This window comes from Zonotrichia albicollis, chromosome 3 (genome assembly GCF_047830755.1).
Source record: "Zonotrichia albicollis isolate bZonAlb1 chromosome 3, bZonAlb1.hap1, whole genome shotgun sequence".
Lineage (NCBI taxonomy): Eukaryota > Metazoa > Chordata > Aves > Passeriformes > Passerellidae > Zonotrichia > Zonotrichia albicollis.
This window is the reverse complement of record NC_133821.1, coordinates 100,729,518-100,745,649: the sequence shown is the minus strand read 5'-3', so window position 1 is coordinate 100,745,649 and position 16,132 is coordinate 100,729,518. Positions and strand designations below refer to the sequence as shown.

Here is a 16,132-nt window from a genome sequence, read left to right as displayed (position 1 = left end):
TCAAAATCTCTGCAAGTGTGCTGAGAGGGGCGGGAGGGTGTCTGCTGCAGATTATTACTGAGACCACTTGTGACACTTTCTCATTAGCCTGTGTAATGGGAAGCCAATCTGCTGCTCAGGAAGCAGCACTGCAAATTATTTTCAGCCACAGATGATGCAGCCTGGCTTTGAACTGCTTGGGCCTTGTTGCAACAGAAGCACCAGCAATACTCATTTAATGTGCATTGACCTTTTCCTGACCTGGGAGACAGAGACAGCTCCTGCTCTGGCCTTTTTCTATCATCATGCTTTTTTCTGTAAAGATTCTGTTTGACAGACTACCAGGAGGAAAACACTACATGCTGTCTGCAAAAAAAAAAAAAAAAAAAAAAAAAAAAAAACAAAAAACCAAAAAAAACCCAAGTTTTCTTTGGCTTCAGTACACCTAGGGGAGAGAAACAAATTTGTTTATCTCTCTTCTCCTGTAGCCATGCTGAGGACACATGGCAACTTTTGAACCTTAAAGGACAGCAATATGGAGTGAGGACAAAGGAGTAATCTGGACAAAGGGTGCCTCTAGGGCATTAAAAATAACTACTCCCTTCACCTTCTGTTGCTGCAGTAAGCTCACACCACTTGTCACTCAGCAGGAGATCTGAATCAAATAGGATGAAACTGGGGATGACAGGAAGTTCCTGAATGTAGGCAAATCCATCAAGTCTATGCTTTGGAAATGAAACTCTGAACTACTACCTGCTCCTAAAATGATATCACTTTAATATGCAGTTGTAGGGGCACAAGTTTTTCATTATTCATGACAGCAGAAGAGAGACTGGGGATGATGCCTGACCCCAAAGCTTGACACACTACACAGTAGCAGGCCAGCACAGCCATAGGACCAATTGCACCAAAATCTGAGCACCCACAACAGAGGCATAAGTGAGGAGAAGGGGAAACATGAGACAAATGTGGACAGATATGAAGAAAACACCTCTTCCTTCAAAATCCATCAGAGCTGGAGGGAAGAGATCACAAAGAAGCAGAATACAAGATGAGAGATTACTGTCTGGTCAAAAGCATAAGACTTCATACTTGAGTTAGACGAGCCTTTACTGACAACACTACACAACCATCACAGTGCCTGACTGGGTCAGGCATGCCTCAAGACCTGATCACAGAATCTCAGAGTCATTAGGGTTGGAAGGAACCTCTGGAGATCATCCAATTCAACATCCATGCCAAGGTAGGGTCGCCTAAAGCAGGTTACACTGGAACACATCCAAGTAGATTTGGAATATCTCCAGAGAGAGAGATCCACGACCTTCCTGGGCAGCCTGTTCCAGTGCTCTGCCACCCTCAATGTAAAACAGTTCATCCTCATGTCGAGGTGGAACTTCGAGTGTTTTAATTCATGGCCATTGCTCCTTGTCTCCTGTCATCGGGCACCACTGAAGAGTCCGGCACCCTCCTCCTGGCACTCACCTTTGAGATGTTTGTATGAATTTATGAGGGCCCCTGTCAGTCTTCTCTTCTCCAGACCAAACAGGCCCAGCTCCCATAGGCTCTCCTCATGAGAGAGAGGAGATGCCCCAGACCCCAAATCATCTTTGTGGCCCCTGCTGGACCCTCTCCAGTAGCTCCTTGTCTTTCTTGTGCAGAGGAGTCCAGAACTGGACACAGCACTCCAGATGGGAGCTCACCAGGGCCGAATGGAAGGGGGAGGATCACCTCTCTTGACCTGCTGGCCCTCCTGGCAGCAGGGGCATGGCTGGCTTAAGGTCAACTTGCCATCCACCAAGACTCCCAGGTCCTTCTCAGCAGAGCTGCTCTCCAGCAGGTCAGCCCACAGCCCGTACTGGTACTTGGGGTTATTCCTCCCTACATGCAGGACTCTACACTCGCCCTTGTTGAACCTCATTAGGTTTCTCTCCACTCAGCTCTCCAGCCTATGAAGGTGCCACTGAATGGCAGCACACGCTTTGGGTGTATACCTAATGGTACACTTTTATATCATCTGCCACCAGAAGGCAATTTTTGTTCTATTTATTCCCACTCCATTTTGTTTTCTGCCTCCTTGCTCTACAGATTACTCTGAAAGCTAAGAAAAACATATTGCAATTTCAGTTGCCTCCTTGGAGGAAGGCCTTTGTATTTCCTTCCTGGCCTTTTTGTTCTCTGGTTTATGGATTGCTGACATACTCATGTGGCCTTTGTTTTGACCTCTGCACTATATGCCAGGGCTTGAGAGAACTCATCCAAGGAGCAAATGGGCATTTGTCAGAAATATTTATGCAAAGACAGAGAGCAGTGATGTCTGAGAGACCCTGCCCTGGATGCAAAAGGGCTGTGCCACATTAAACTGTTCTGACATCAGTTGTCACCTTGGCCAATCACATAAGCAAATGTTGGTCTGGCACCCACTTCAAAGCAGCTGTGCAGAAAGATCTCACTTTTCCAAGGTGCAGGGCTGTGAATTCTTCCTTTAACATGTTTGCACAAACTGTGAGGCTTAGAAGGGATAAATGTTCTATTCCAGCTTTTTATCCTGTGTAGAATCAGAAATGCAAAAAGATGTAGCCAAATGAATTTCTGGCAATGGAGGAGTTTAAACAAATTGCAGAGCCACAGGACAAAGCCTTGCTGCCTAGAAAGGCCAAGAGGGAACAATACTAGAGCCAATTGCAATTACCTGCCAACACTGGTACTTCTAAAGCTGACCTCTCATTGCTATTGCTGGCTGCTAATTTTTTACAGCAATCTTGAATGTTTGCATTGAATTAATAAATCCCAAACATTTGTGTCATTAACTTCTGGGCTTAATAATTCTGACATTTCTGGTATTTCTTCTCTAGTGCGCAGAAAGCACTCCCCCCCTCTCTCTCCTCCAGTGTTGCAAAGACTCCAAGTAGCTCAGTATAATCTCTGCCCTTTGTTCCAAGATCCCCCTGTGGGCCCTTGCCCTGATTCGGGATCAATTTGAATATATCCTCTGACAAAATGACTACACCCCATCTCAGCACACTCCTGCTCCACATTCTGCTAAGTTGATTATAGGGTAATTGGACACAGGCAACAGAACAATTCAACTTCCCTGGAAGATGACAGCACTTAAATGCCCAGAGCCACTGAGAGTAGCTCTATGCAGGAGCTAATTTTTCCACCTCACTTACCACAGGCAGCTTTCATGCACTGGAAGTTTTAGGGCAATACTTCTCATCAGAAAAGAAACCAAGTGCTCGGAAGCACACTGCATCAGCCCAGGACATTCATTTTCTCATTCTCTAATCTCTGTTGAGGTGTGCCCCAAATGGCCCTTTTCCCTACTGGGAAACATAAGAGCCAGCAGCATTACAGGTCCTACAAAAAATTATGCAGAGGATGGAGTGAGCCTGCTGCTGTTCACTGAACAGAGCTGAGGAAAATGGGATGAGATTGGGAAAAAAAAAAAAAAAAGGAAAGACTGAGCATTTGGAGAAAATGAAGCAGAGGGACAGAGAAAGAAAGGCAGACAAGCGGACAAAGGCCTCTCCTTTAGCTGAATTGCTCCTTGCTGGACACGTAAAGCTATGCCACTGAACAACTTTGGGAAAAGCTTTCTGGTCACCTGGCAAGGGGCTGGTGAAAAAGAGAGCTGAAGAGTGCTCTTGATATCCCTGTAGTTTTGAAACCTTTCAAAGGAATTGTTTCCTCCTGGTATTCCCATGGGTGTGATAGGGAGGAGACCTCTTTTTAAAAGGTGTTAGCTGCTTGAAGGTCACCTCAAACACTACTCTGAAGACAATGATATGGGTAAACATTTCAGCCTCACCTATGCTCCAGCAAAAAGAACAGAAACCTCTCTGTTTTTGTGGTACTAAAGTGCTCCCTTGTGAAAACGAGAGAGCCCATCTATCCAGACATCTCAGACCATCGTGTGGCTGGAGCCCCACCCCACACCTGAGCCCTGTTCACGGCCACTTTTCCATGGTGGGAGTGGGGCTCTGTGCTGGGGAGACTCACATTGCCCGAGCAAATGCAACCTGTTGTGCGACAGCATGTCACCCCCTTTGCCAAACAAAAAGCAGCTGGGAGAAAACATCTACCCCTAAATGTAGATTTATTAACACTCAGCACCAGGAAAGTCAAGGTCAGGGGTTAAAGCTTGCCTTTATCCATCACCTCTTGATATGACCTTGGTGGGGCTTTTTGCAAAGGGCAGGGACAGTTGACGCCGTAATGAGCTGCTCTTCCCAGGAGACCCAGCACGATGAAACAGGACAGAACATCCACTTTCATGTACCACAGCAAGGATACAGGTTTGATTGGCAATAAGTTTTCCATTAAAAATACATGGGAATTTACCTCAAAGAGACAGAGAGTAGACCCCACAGGATAAAGTCTTTTCAGCCAGCTTTTAATGAAGACAATTACAGCCATGTATTTGAGGCTTTCCTTCTTCATTCTTCTCCAAAGAAAACAGGCTCATTTCACAGGGCAAAACTAGAATGAAAAATAAATTTACAACTGTTGTACTTTAACTGGGTCAATTACATTTTGAAATCTGAATGACTGAACTAAGACAGTCCATAAAAATATTAGCTCACATGAATGTGTAATAACTGCTTTTCAGAATGAAACGGTTTTTAAATTCTAAGGAAATTAATAGTTTCTAAGGAAAGAAGAAAAATACAACTTGGGTGGTCACTGAGACCATTCATTTTAGTGAGTTTGCCAATAGATTGAATCACACAAGGAAGGATCTAATGCTGCTTTATTCTGAGTACCTATTGAGGCATTCATTCATCTCTCAGTCAAGACTGGATGTCACAACTTTTGTCATTTGTTTGAACTTCTATTCCAAACATGGTAAACAAAGTGCTCCTCAGTGCTCTCCTTCACTCTTTCCTGTCCTGTCCCTCCCTCTCCAGGCACACATGGAGAGCCTGTAGCAGTTTGCTCAGTGGATTTGTGGATTTTACCCAGTGAACTATGGAGTTTGTTCCACCTATCTGTATCTCTGAATTTGAACTCCAATCTCAGATTCATAACTGATGTATCTCGAAGCGTGGGAATTCACAGCACACAAAATATCCTCTTCTGCTCAACTGATCCTCTGTTACTACTGACACTGACACAGGGCCATTATTTTTATGCAGGTAAGGACAGGGAAGAAGGCCACACAGTCACCAATCCAGACTGGAACAATGCCAAAAATTACTGGTGTTTCATGTGAAATAAAGACAGAAAGACGGTGCACATAAACCAGTTTACACCCCTGTCTGCTAGCAGATCTGATCCATCAGAATTAGATTGTTCTCATCTATGAACATTTTTCCTTCTGTGCAATACATAATCTTCTGAGGCCCTGAGGTAAAGTTAGGGGTGCAGATGGAGTTCAAGCATCATTCTTAGAAAAGAGAGATGCTTTGGAGTACCCAGATCATGATACCTTTAAAGGTGCCCAACAGGTTCAGAGCAGATGCTGTAAAGAATACCTCTTTTCAAATTGTCTCCAGCTGGAAAGCAGAAGACAAATGAACCATAGTCGCCAGCATTTTTTAAAACTTTGGTCATGGTTTAAAGAGCTGAACTGTGAACATGGTATCATGCAAACCATAACAGCCTCATTAACTTAAAGCAGATCTGGACCTGCAACTCCCTTAGAATGGCCAGGACACAGGGCCAGTCACTTCTCCACCCGCCTCCAGCAGCAGCACTGGGGAAAACAGAGGCACAAACATCTGCCACTCCCATTCCAGGAGCCATCACACCAGATGGTACAAAAAAACCATCCATAGCACAGGCAAGAGCCCATGGACAACAGGGACTATAGCAGCACTGAATCCTGGCCAACTCTAAAGCTGGGTAGATTGGGCAAAATGGCTCTTCTGTTCGCTCTGCCTTGCACTCTGCCCTTCTATGAAACAGCCACAGTGGGCCACCATCATGGCACTTGGCTGTGTTCCACTCCATCCCCAGAAGCTGTAAGAAATTCACACAAGGGAATATCCTTTATCAAAGTGCCCAGCCCTGCCAAGACAGGCTTGGGGTTCAAATTACATTAATTTGCAGAATTCTCTGATTCCTCTCTGAGTGTCTTCTGTGTTTTTTAGGCAAAGTGCTTTTCTTAGAGCAGTCTATTTTTTCTCAATATTGCATTTATAAGAAGAATTTCCTTACCCAGAACCAGCAGACACTCCCCCTGCTTCACATTTCCTTATCTTCCTCCCTGTCCCCATAAAACTATTATTTAAAAGCAGGAAAAAATACTCTGGCAAACAATCTTCCCCTCATCCTCCCTGCTATCTGTTTAAATATCCTTGACTGCAAGACATTCAGTACAGAACAGTCATCAATTTTTAATTCATTTAATCTCTTGGTAACAGTGTTCTTGTGAACTGAAAGGCCCCTGAGGAAACTTCAGAGAAACCTCAGACGCTGGATCCAGGAATGAAATTTTGAGGATAGAGTGGACTCTGTGACACTGTAGGGGTTAATGGGGGAAACAAAAGATACTTAAAACCAAGAACCTTTCACCCCCAGCCAAATCAAAACACATTGTAAACCAGAGCTCTGTACCCTAACACAGCACAGATTGAAACAAGCAGCAGGGAGAGAATTCCCTGCGTCAGAGATGTTCATGATTCAGCAAACTTGGGAAGGAGCCCTCTGAGTAATCATGTGGGTTGTCTGCGCTCCTGGTCCTGCTCCTGCTTCTTTGTTCTTGTTCCAAGAAGCTCAGAGAACATCCTTATATGCTGTCAGTAATTAAATTCTGCCTGCTTAAATGCCCTGGAAGTCTCAAGAGAGGGCAGCTTTTCTCCTTGAGTCTGTAAATGTGGGGGAATCTAATATTGTGCGTATCTGCGTTGTTCTCCAAAGAACTGTCACTCAAAAATGGACAAAATGCTACCTGTGTACAACGTGAATGTTAATTGGCTCTGCAGGCATTTTAGGGCAGGGAGCAAGAGAATTCTTGGCTATATTCAATCATGTCATATAATGGTAGCATTCGCAGGGCCCAGATGTACTGGAGTGTTGCATGAAAAGAGGGAAAGAGCAAAACCCCATCCCCAGTATTTTATCATCTCATGAAAGAGGTTAAAAACATCCTATAGGTCCAGTTCTGTGGCAGCCAGAAATTATGTGTTTTATCTGAACCCAAGTTTTCTCTTCACAGAATGTATAAGAACTACATTTCTTTAAGGAGGCTCCTTTTGGAAGGAGAAACAGGTTTGATCACATTCTGTATGATACTGAATTTAATGCACTCATAGAGCCACATCAGCTCTACAGCACCCAAGCAGCACAAAATGCACATAGCTCCAGACATCCAAAGTGTCTGGATGCCACTGACTACCACAGAGAAATGCAGTGCTAACCAGGGTGGCAGCAGAAAGAAGCCTAAAGCCTTCAGCCAACCCCCTCAGCACCTCAGCCCTCCTTCTGAGCTGAGATCCCTGCCCAGAATTTCCTTACCTGTAATACCTGGCAAGCTGCTCTGCAGGGATGGGAATGGCTCAGTCCTGCTCAGCTTCTGGAGGCCAATGCTAAATAGCTGTTTCCAGCAGACTCAGTTGTAAAGATACTGTTGTAAAGAGACTGTGGCTGTTTACACTAAATCACAGAACAATTCCCCATCTTTCCACATGCACCTTAACATAACAGGCAGGCTGCTGCTGTGATGACAGGCAGCACAAGAACACGAGGCATTATACTTCAGAGCTACTCAGTAAATTGGTATGATTTTTTGCAAGATTGTGCAGTGTTTAGGACATTTGGGGTCTATTTTTCAAAAAATGGTGACTAGAAAGTCACAATGCAAACCATGGCCTCAATGCTCAGTGCTAAAGTGCTTTCCAGGACACTCACCAGCAGAACTGCAGCTCAGCCAGACACAGAGGTGCTCAGATAATTTGCAAAGTTACTATTTCTTGCAGATTTATTTCTTCCCCTATTTGTGATGCCTTTTTCTAACCAAGTTATTTGTCATTTACCAGCAGCACCCTCTGATTCTTTGCCTGTGTACCTCCTGTTCTCTTTGACACTATTAAGAACATTATTTTCTATTCTTCTCTCAGTGGAGTGTGCTGATGATTAGCACTGCAATATCTGGTCCCTTTTATTGAAAATGTTAATCCTTCCTTTTTGCAGGGTTTCTTTAGCCAGGGGTGTTAATACTTGGTTAATAGAATCAGGCTGCCTTTTTCTTCATCTCTTGTGTTGCATGTGCTTTAGGAAGGGAATTCTTTTTGTCTTTTGGTCAGAATTTATTATAGTCTCTTGTTTGGTTCTCTTTTTTTTTCTCAGAGGGGCTGCTTTGACATTTCTTGCTTTCTTTTTTTGTTTTTTGTTTTTTTGGCTGTGATTATGTTCTAACACTTAGCACTCAGAACACTCATTGTTCTGTGTCTTTTTTGGTTCCTGTAGTCTGTAAAGGGAACTTAGGAGTGTGTCCATCAAGGAGGAGTTACCTGTCTTCATAACCAAGACGAGGACTGAGAGCTGAGAGGCTTCCCTCACTCAGTGCAGAGGTAAGGCTTACCTTGGCTTCCACAAGCTTCCCTTCAACCAGAAGATAATTTCAGAATCTGGGTAGTAACTAGCACCCACCCACTGCTCACAAGACTTTTTTTCCATGGAGAGAGTGTGATGTGAAGCTTGGGATACCTATTGTACCTTCAGGAATCACAGATCCTGCCCCAGGGCAAAGGTGAGGATGCCAAGATGCAAACCAGAGCTGGCTGCAGAATGAAGTGTAGGTAGCCTCAGTGGCATGATCTTTTAATCCTGATCAGGTAGCAGTTGAGTGAAAACTCCTCCTGTTTTGATGTGAAGAGCACAGACCTTGTATCCCACAAATTGCTGTTGTGATGATTTTCTTTACAAGGAAAGACATCACCTGGAGAAATGCAGTCACTCAAGGAAGAAAAATGCCAAGTCATCTGAAGCTTTGTCTCTCCTGATTGCAATCATATTTTATTCTCAAGTAAAGAGAAATAGTTTTGGCATGAAGCTAAGAAGCAGTGGATGTTCAACCTGCGGCTACTGTGGATATGGGACTCCAGGACGATTTTCAAGGTTGCCCCAACACACAGTTGTGCTCCCACTGGAGATATTTCATCAGGCACACATCCTAAGGCTGGATGGAGCTATGGGAACTGGCTGGATCTCCCTCCATCTATGAAGCCAGCCAGCTGAAGGGGCCATGAGCAATGGGGGCACTGCGGGGCAACTTTCCTTGCGTCTTCTGCGAGTCAGACCATGAGGCTGGCAGAGTTCTCCTTTGACCCTTCGCCGCTAAACAGCCGTGCCCCTGCCTGCGCTGCAGCTCCCAGGCACAGGCGGCCCGGAGCTCGCCGGGAGCGGGCCCGGGAGCAGGATCGGCCCCAGGACCGGGATCGGGATCGGGATCGGGATCAGGCCCCGGGATCGGCCCCGCCCGGCGCGGCCGCCTGCGCAGGGCGCCGCCCGGTGGCCGCAGCGCGGCATTGCAGGGGCAGCGCGCGGAGCCCGCCCCGGGGCTGAGGCGCGGTTTGAGCGACAGCCGTCCCTAATTATGGTAATTGCACAGCTCCTTTTTTTTTTTTTTTTTCCCTCTCCAGAAACCCTTAGGCTTTTGTTTGCAGGGAATAAATAAAGAGGGATTAGTTACGTTTATCTGTGTTTCCCTAAGACTTTACGGAATAACTGTTACATGTAATTAAGTAATTTGTCTGTCCTTGACCATGCTGATAGCAAATTACCAGACATTTCTGATGAGGTTCCATTACATTTTAAGAATAGATTACATGGATCTGGGATTTACTGATTTTTATTTCTTATTTTAGACAGGATCAGCTGGAAATAATGGTCTTATGAAGGTAAAAATGCAATGTTCTTTGACAAGTCACATTTATCCAGCAGTATTGTTTGGTTATATATGGATGTGGGACTCCAAAACCATTTTTAACATTGCCCCAACACAGAGATATTCTCCCTCCAGAGAGTGTTTCAGCAGGCACACCTGGAGCTATGGGAACTGATTGAATCCCTCCCTCCACCCACCCATCCATCCAGCTGAGGAGCCGTTGTCTTCTCCACAAAGGATCTGCACTGAACCAGCTGCACAGCAAGTTTTCCATTCACAGCTTTCCCCTGGCCACTGTCAAACATGCTGATTGGATATATTCGGGCAACTTTTGTTAAGCGCAATATCATCCTGGATCTGTCCTCTGTGATCCTGCTGATAGTGAAATAATTCACACTCTTCAAGGATCCAGCTTCCCTGCCTCCCCTATGCTTTGCTGCATCTCAAATCACTAATCCATATACCCTTTTCTTAAGATCTGCTTCCTGTGAGGTTTTCCATATAATTGTCACCCCAGATTGATAGGTTTCTCTTCATGAACCACGAAGCATGTGGTTCGATGTGCAGAGATAATGTCAAAACATCATGTCTAAAAATAGATTCTCTTGTCCAAGATACAGATACCATTTCATTCACTTACTTTGAAGGCACTTTATTGAGCCTCTCAGGTCCTTACATACTCCCAGGGAATATGTTCTCCTCAAAACTGAGACCGGGTACTTCACCTTAGAATTTACAAATCTTATTGCACCTTTGGTTTTTAGGTATATGTTAACTTAGTATAATCACACAAACATACTTCATACTAAACAAATGAACCACTCTGCCAACAGAAGGCTTGGAACTATGTCCTTAACTCCTGACCAATTGCAAAGAGGACAAACTCTTCCAAGGAGACACTGCCCTGGTGTATTTGCCAAGAGGCCTGACCAGAAGTGATTACAGCCCACCACTGAGCTCTAGAAAGTGCGGCATCAAGGCTAGGTTTTCAAAACTGAAAGGCAGCAACTAATCATAATTAAAGGGTGTGGATGTCTTTTTCATCCCCTGGGAAGTAGCTCTTGGGGTAAAATAAGAAACTCTTTCACTAAGCCCCATTGTGTGGCTTTCTCTTCCAAACACACTGGGGAAAAGAAGGGGAGGAGATTCAATAAGTGCATCCAGGAGAAACTTGGATTACAGCCAAGAGTCGTGATCTGGACAGTGCCAAGACTGTCAGCAGCACAGAGAGGAGGGGTCACTTCCAAAAGACTTTTTGCAGAGATTTTATCCCTGCCAAACCCTCCTCCCAAGCCTGTAAGTAAGCCATGATGGTTATGCCTTTTTTTAGTACATGCAAAACCTCTGTTACCAGAAATTAGAATGCCATTGTGATGCTTCTGTTTCTTGAGGGAATGTCAGCAGTTTCCTCAGGGAAGTAAGCAGCACCCAAGGGCAGATGCCAATGCACAGAAAACATTTTAGGTGTTTTTGGTCATGGGCCAGCCCATGCCTGTAGATACATGGGATAAACTCTCTGACAGACTGACCGGGCACACAGGCAGCAGAATGTGCTCCAGGGAAGGAAGCTCTTTGCAACAAGAGAAGTGTGAGAAGGTGGGAGTTCCCCAGCACAGTGTGGGGCAGCCCCAGGAGCCAGAAGCACTGGCTATCCACTGCTTTGGGTGAGGTTTACCAAGGTGGGACAAACAGAGATTCTAGCAGCTCACTGGCATGGCTAAAGGGCAGTCCCTCTCCCTGCTCCTCTCCTCCTCTGTCCCCTGCGGGCATTTGCATGTGTGTCTGGCTGCTTCTCTCAAACCAGCTCTTGCTCTCAGTCTGCCCTAGGTGAACTGATTCAGCTCATTAAACTGGCTGAAAGATAATTAAACGTGCCTGTGAGGGAAAAGGGGCAGAACACACTCCTCAGGGACAGGGAGAGGTGGCCCCAGAGACATTTCCCCAGGCTGTGAGTGGCTATTCCTGACCAATCCTCCCTTTCAGACAGGCCAAGGAGGGACAAGCAAACACAACTCTTGCACAGGCTGCCTTCCTTGAGGTTACATGCCCTGTCCCCCTGCCTGCATCCAGGCTGGAAACCAGGAGCCACCAGGGAGCTTCACACCCCCTCACACACTGCACACACCACATTCAGCATGAAGGCTCCTCTCTCCTCCCTTCCACCTCCCACATGCAGCATCTCCAGTCCGTGGATCTTGCCAGAAATCCATCACTGGCAGCTGTAGTTGTGCCACCTTAGCCTGAACAGAAATGTCCAAGTTTTGCTCCCACTGACAAATATGTGAGGGTTTTATAGGTGTCCCTGAGGAGGGATGCTAATCATTTTGCTTGTTTTAGGAGTTTTTATAACTGACCTCTCTGTTGTCAGAACTACAAGTCCCACAGATCAGAATATGAGTTACATTCCCTTTTTTCATCAAGGGGAGAGAAACTTTTCTCAGTTTCTTTCTTCTCCTCCATGGGGAGAAACAAAACTTGTTTTCTCAGTAGCCCAGTCATTGCCCCTTTGTTCTGTTTGTATAAAGCAAAATGCAAGAATCCTGAAGAAGCAACCAGGTTTTGTATTCTTATTACAAAGAACAAGTATGTCAGAAATCTTTTTGCTTTTTCCCTTGAAACCTGTCTTTTTATGTAGGCACTTCTTGAAACATAAAAAATAAGTCCTTACTTCATTTCCCTTTCCATTTGGAATGGGTGGAGGATTACACAACAGAAAAGGACAGTTCATTTTCCTAAGTGTTTTTCCTAACACCTAACAGGATGTTGGTTAGACCTGACACCATCCCTTCAGGTCTCAGGGTCTTGGCCAGGTCACTGTGGAGAAAAAAAGCCCAACGTGTCTGGATTCCTTGCAACAGCTTTTCTGCTCCCGCTGCTCTTGGCTGCTGCCCCACGCTTCAGTGGAGAGCCCTGGTGTCCCTGAGCTGCTCCTCTGCTGCCGCCCTGCCTGGCAGGGACCCGGCTGTCCTGCGGAGCTCCGTGCCGTGCTCTGCCCTCTGTGCCGTGCTCTGCCCTCCGTGCCGTGCTCTGCCCTCTGTGCCTGCTGTGCCCTCTGTGCCTGCTGTGCCCTCTGTGCTGTGCTCTGCCCTCTGTGCCATGCTCTGCCCTCTGTGCCTGCTCTGCCCTCCGTGCCGTGCTCTGCCCTCCGTGCCGTGCTCTGCCGTCTCTGCCTGCTGTGCCCTCTGTGCCGTGCTCTGCCCTCTGTGCTGTGCTCTGCCCTCCGTGCCGTGCTCTGCCCTCTGTGTGCAGGGAGCCCAGCACTGCAGGCTGGGCTGACAGGGCAGGGGCTCTGTGCTCACCTCTGGGTCCCTGCACAGCATCCTTTCCCCTCTGAGCCCAGCCAGGCCTTCCCCTGGGCAGCAGTGTCCCCCTCAGAGCTGTGAGGGGCTGTCCCTGACCCTGGCTCAGCCTGGCATCTCTCCCTGGGCAGCATTGTGCCAGGTGCCAACCTTGACCTGACTCCAGCCCTCTCCCTTCACATGGGGAAAAGATCACTGAGGCCCAGCTGTGTGTGAGCTCCAGCACAGGTGGAGCTTGCACTGCTCGGAAACACTCCAAAGGCTCCAAAGCACCTCACTGTGTCTCATCCTTGTCACTCAGACCCCCTCTCTCCCTTGGCTGCCTCACAGAGCACAGCAGTCAGGCTTTAGCTGGTCCCCGTGTCTCCACACTGTCTCTGGAAAGATGCTGTGGAGCAGCTCTTTCCCTCCAGACACCTAACCTGGGTCTCTTTACCTCATTATCTGTGAAATAGGGCCCATCTATAACAGATTTTTTCTTACATCTGATTGCTGACTGTGTGAAAATTCTTGCTGTAATACCTTGTCCCCATTCAATTTTTAGCAGATTCGGACACAATTCCACTTTATTCAGAGATGTATCATCTCTCCTTCTGAAATCCTGGAGTGTTTGAGGATAGCTTTTAATTTGGGGTGCTGTAGAAAGCATTGGTTCTCTCCTCGTTTTGAGTTTTTAGTTGGTACAGGGGACCAGGAACAAAAAATATGGACAAACACTGAACTATGTGCTTGCTGAGTGAGACTGTCCCCTATTTAAAAACAGTTTCATCTTAGGAAAGGTTTTCTCCTGACAGAGATTTGTTACTCTAACACCTGTAATGAGTATTTATTACAACGGTTGCATTTGTCAGTCCCTTGTATGCACTGGGCTCTGTGGAGATTTAATGTAGCTAAATAAGACGATGGATTGGATTTCTGGTGAAATATCAGATACTTGTCCTCTCTTAAAAAAAACAAAGCAACAACTTCACATAGTTTTCAGCTTTTCTTACATGGCAGCACCCATTCTGTTTCACATGGTGCCAACAAGACACTTTAAAATTTGCTGGACCTTTTACCTTGGCAGCTCAGCAAGAACAGCTTTCTCTGAAACCTCCCTAATCAATTGACTTTGCCAAGCCTTTTGCTTAACAAATCCTGCAATTGCTTCCAGCTTTTTCCCACAAGCAATACCAAATTAATGGATTTGTAGTCTCTTGGTGAGTCTCTTGGCCTTTCATTGTCTGATTAGGCACATTCTGGCCAGCTGGGAGAAATGCACTGCATTGATAAAGAGGCTGGAAGAGGTTCATTTCATGTCCCACTTTCCTTTTGCATTCTTGGATTCATGCAAGTCAAAATGTTACAACAAGCATGGACAAGATTAAAAAGCTCAAAGTCCCTCAGTATGGGCACATCTCACACCATGACTAATCCAGTGTCTCAGGGATCCTAGGCAGTCATGCATGCTATTCCAAATCTGTCTTGCCTTTAAGAACTTGCCCCAAATTCATAAGAGTGTATTCTTAAAATGTATTTGGGGCTTAACTGTACATGCAAATGAAATGTTCATACATGTAACCTAAGGACCCAGCAAATCTAACTTTATGCCTTGGTCAAACAACCCAAACCAAAGCAGTATATGAAATTACTACATTTTTAAGCATGGATATTTTGAGCATACAACTGCTTTCGAATGCTATTTTCTCTGTCATATGTTTAGAATCACTGTCCCTAAACAACAGACTTTTCTTAGAAAGAAAAGCAACAAACAAGATTTTGTTATTTTTCTAAACAGTTTCAGCTCTATTTCTGCCTTGTACCAGATATTGTTTCACTTCCAGACAATCCAGTAAATCTCAGAAGTATCTAACTCTTGCACCACACTACATAAGAAAATGCTCACACTTCACTTTCCTCACTCTTCCTTTGGCCACCAGTCATGCTGCACATATGATAGGGTTCAAGTCTTGTTTCACAGAATCTGTGTTCAGACTGCTAATAATCCCCAGTTCTCTCACTGCCGCCCTAGAACTAGCAGGTTCCTCTGGCCCCAGCCTTCCCTTGAGGACAGATACCGATTGTTGGGATGGAGAGATGCTCTAGGACTTGAGGATTATGCACCTACCTTCTGCAGCATCCATGGACAGGAATCCCACACCCAAGCCATTGCACACCCCGGGCAGGAGAGCTCTGCACAGCTTCTCCTGGCACTGAGCCACAATCCAGTGAGACACAAGGGCAGGCAGAAAATCCTCTGGTCAGCCCAGTTACTGAGTTACAGCCTGAGAGGACAGAGATACAAAACCCCTGGATTGTTTCTGTTTAAATTCTTTCTGACAATAATCCAACATGTACACAGGAACACAGAATCAGCACTTTAGTTCTGGTCCTCAGTGTAGGTGTCATCTGCTCAAGACAGTCTTGGATAAGATGGGAGCTATAAATTGTGGCATACGTTTGGTTTTGCAGGCTAATCATACATTCAGAGATTATAAACTCCAATTTTAACAGTCCTGTTCTCCAGCAATTTTCTGTCATCAAACTACTTCTTCTCCCCTAAATTTTTGGACTGGAAAAAACAGGGACTTGAAGCATTCTCAGTTTAGAGAGTTATAGGGAGAGTATTTGAGGTAAATCTCCCTATTCAGTCAAGAGCTCCTCTGAACCTTGTGACGGTGTTCACAGGGGTTTTCGGATGAGGGAAGAGACTAGGATCTGACTCCATGTTTCAGAAGGCTTGATTTATTATTTTATGATACATACTACATTAAAACTATAGTAAAAGAATAGACGAAAAGGTTCCCATTAGAAGGCTTAGCTAAGAATAGAAAAGAAAGAATGATAATAAAGGTTTGTGTCTCGGCTCTCTGTCCGAGCCAGCTGTGCTGTGATTGGCCATTAATTACAAACAAGCACACGAGACCAATCACAGATGCACCTGTTGCATTCCACAGCAGCAGATAATCATTGTTTACATTTTGTTCCTGAGGCCTCTCAGCTTCTCAGGAGGAAAAATCCTAAGGAAAGGATTTTTCACAAAAAG

General features: G+C 45.5%; 2 long non-coding RNA genes across 2 annotated transcripts in view; one reads left to right on the top strand and one right to left on the bottom strand.

Annotated features, from left to right (window-relative positions):
- The window catches only part of LOC106629344 (uncharacterized), a 96,388-nt gene that overhangs the window by 66,794 nt on the left and 13,462 nt on the right, over window positions 1-16,132 (top strand). Inside the window, exon 5 of the long non-coding RNA XR_012579741.1 lies at window positions 8,389-9,520. This is a non-coding gene — a long non-coding RNA (uncharacterized LOC106629344). The remainder of the gene's footprint in view (window positions 1-8,388; window positions 9,521-16,132) is intronic.
- LOC141728610 (uncharacterized) lies at window positions 560-9,524 on the bottom strand. Its single transcript, XR_012579742.1, has 4 exons — window positions 7,438-9,524; window positions 4,321-4,458; window positions 3,150-3,391; window positions 560-2,524 (listed from the first exon to the last, which is right to left on the bottom strand). It is a non-coding gene; the product is annotated as an uncharacterized LOC141728610 (long non-coding RNA).